This window comes from Arachis hypogaea, chromosome 12, assembly GCF_003086295.3.
Source record: "Arachis hypogaea cultivar Tifrunner chromosome 12, arahy.Tifrunner.gnm2.J5K5, whole genome shotgun sequence".
NCBI classification, from domain to species: Eukaryota; Viridiplantae; Streptophyta; class Magnoliopsida; order Fabales; family Fabaceae; genus Arachis; species Arachis hypogaea.
In genome coordinates, this window is record NC_092047.1 from 78,241,539 (window position 1) to 78,244,741 (window position 3,203).

Sequence of the window (3,203 nt, forward strand, 5' to 3'; positions counted from 1 at the left end):
TCGTTGGGAGACGACCTGGGATTCATACTCCCAGTATTTTAATTTTAATTTCTGTGACACCCTTCTAAATTGATAAGTGGATTTCTGGTTGGTTGAGAACTATACTTGCAACGCATATTTTATAATCATTCTTAACTCGCCAATTTCTGCCACCATCAATTTTTTGCGCCGTTGCTGGGGAGTTGAAATAGAGTGCTAAAAGTTATTGATTGGATTTTATTTATTTGTATTTTATTTTATTTTACTACTATGAGCTGCTTGATTCTTTCGTTGGATGACGCGTTCGCTTCCTGACCCAAGCTTGCTAGTATTCGATCCTGAGATTGAAAGAACTATTTCACGAATAAGGCAAGCTCGGCGTCGGTTAGTCCTCTCTGAGGGTGGATCTGAAACGTCACTTGAGAAAGAAACCAGCCCCCCGTTCTACTGATTTGGTTATTTTACGTGCAGGTAACATGGCATCAGCTAGGAGAGTTACTTTTCAGGAGGCTGGAGCCCCTGATTTTACAATGCAACCATTTCAAGCGCATCACCTAGCGGTGGCTACAGACTTTGAAATAAAGACCGCACTGCTCAATTTGATGCCCAAGTTTCATGGCTTACCTGCTCAAGAGCCTATCAAGCACCTGAGAGATTTTCAAGCAGCCTGTTCTACTGTCAGGCGTGATGGTGCAAATGAAACTTCAATTTTGCTGAAGGCTTTCCCGTTTTCTCTTGAGGAGAAGGCAAGAGAGTGGTACTACACTCAACCAGCAGCAATTGTATCCAACTGGGATACACTGAGAAGAGAATTCTTAGAAAAGTTCTTTCCAGCTGAAGTTATCGATAAACTGAGGAAAGATATTTCTATGATTGTTCAGGATGATTCTGAAACTCTCTATGAGTACTGGGAGCGCTTCAATAATCTTCTGGAAGCTTGCCCCCACCATATGATTGACAAGATAGTGTTACTCGGTTATGTCACATAGGGCATGAGGCCCCAAGATAAGACCACATTGGAAAGTGCTAGCAATGGGTCTATGAAAAAGTACAAGACCACTGATGAGGCATGGCAATTGATCAGTGACTTAGCTGAATCTACTAGGAATCACAGGCAGAAACAAGGCCGTGCAAAAGCCGTTGCAGAAGTATTCTCTAGCAGAGAGACTGCGGCTTTAATTCAGAGTATCTATGAAATGACCAACTTGCTGAAGCAGATGCAATTGAACCAACAACAAGTTTAGCAAGCTCAACCTTCTCCAGCATAGCAAAACTAACAGTTAGTCCCACAAAGAGTTTGCAGAATCTGTGCTGATTACAGCCATTATACTGATGAATGCCCGCAGCTCCAGCAGAAAGACAACACCGTGGCAGCCACTCAACTTCTATGACCGCCCCAACCAAGGATACAATCAAAGTGGCAATTACAACCATGGATGGCAGGACAATTCTAACCAGAATTGGAGGGACAACAACAACAACAGAGGAGGCAGAGATAATCAGGGGAATCAGAGGTGGAATAACAACAACAACAGGCAGTAGAATCAGAATCAGCCTTACAGAGCACCTCACCTAAGGCAATCCCAAGGACCACAGAATACCCTACAGCAGACCTCTTAAATTACCTATCCTTCTTCATCTGCCAATGATGACTTAATACAATCTATTGATCGGAGACAGCAGACCATGGAAAATAACATTAATGCTACTCTAAATGGTCTGAATGCTACTTTGCAAGCTCTTGTCTCACAGATTGGTTCAATGAATAACTCCAATAATCAACCTTTGAGCTCTAGTGGAATTCCCTCTCAACCATTACCCAATCCCAAGGGTGGTATTAATGCCATCACCCTAAGGTCCGGAACCACACTGCAGGAGAGGAACCAGGAGGAGCCAAGCTCACCAGAACATGCCTCAGCTGAAGAGGTAGTGGAAATAGAAGATGTTGAAGAGGAAGAAGACATACAGGACATAGCTGAAAAAGAAGAAGTGCAACCACAAGAGGATGCATAAAAAGGCGCAGACACTGCAGAAAATGCCACTCCCATTCCATTTCCACAACTTGCAAGGAAGCCCAGGAAGCAGATGGAACCTGATCCAAAAATGGTAGAGATATTCAAAAAGGTTGAGGTAACTGTTCCTCTATTTGATGTTATTCAACAGGTACCTAAGTATGCAAAGTTTCTAAAAGATTTATGTATCCATAAAGACAAAATTAATGAATTAGAAACTATTCCTTTAGGAAGTTTCATATCTGCTTTAATGGGAGGTTTACCTGAAAAGTGTAGTGACCCAGGTCCTTGTATAGTTAAATGTACTATTGGTGGTGTGATAATTTCTGACTGCATGTGTGATTTAAGAGCATGTGTGAGTATAATACCTTTGTCTATATATGATGTTTTGAGGTCCCACCCTTAAAAAGGTTGGCAGCTCGTTTTATGTTAGCAGATAAAAGCATTATTAAAGTGGTTGGAGTTGCTGAAGATGTATTAGTGGGCATTAAGGGGCTCACATTTCCCATCGATTTTTATATCCTGGAGATGCCCCAGAATGCCTCAGATAAGCCATCATCAATCTTACTCGGAAGGCCATTCCTGAAGACCTCAAAGTTTAAATTAGATGCTTTTTCAGGAACATACTCTTTTGAAATAGATGGCCGAGTAGTGATTTTCAATCTGAACAGAGTTATGAAGCACCCACCGGAGGATCACTCTATCCTCAAGTGTGACATTATAGATGAAACCGCGGCTGAAGTCCATCAGGAGGAATTTGAAGAGAAGCACACAGGACAAGGTCCAAGTGTGGGGACATTCTCAGAGGACAATGACAGTGCTTTACCACTGTTACCAGCTCCAGACAACCCAGAGCCTGAACATGATCAGAAGTTAGAGTTAAAACCCCTTCCTCCACACCTCAAATATGCTTACCTAGAAGATGGGCAGAGGTTTCCAGTTATCATTGCAAGGGAACTTACTTCTCAACAAGAAGAGCAGTTACTTAGTGTGCTGAGGAGGCATAAGAAGGCAATTGGGTGGAGTTTGGCAGACATAGTAGGCATCAATCCCCAAGTCTGTGAGCATAGGATATTTTTAGAAGAGGGAGCAAGACCTGTCCGTCAACCCCAGAGAAGACTGAACCCCACTATCCTAGAGGTTGTCAAAAAGGAAGTGACCAGACTACTGGAGGCAGATATCATCTATCCCATCTCAGACAGTGAATGGGTA

At 42.6% G+C, this 3,203-nt stretch overlaps 1 non-coding gene across 1 annotated transcript; it reads right to left on the bottom strand.

The window, feature by feature from the left end:
- Positions 1-827: 827 nt before the first annotated feature.
- On the bottom strand, positions 828-935 carry LOC112731989 (small nucleolar RNA R71). The gene has a single exon (XR_003167732.1). It is a non-coding gene; the product is annotated as a small nucleolar RNA R71 (small nucleolar RNA).
- Positions 936-3,203: the final 2,268 nt, after the last annotated feature.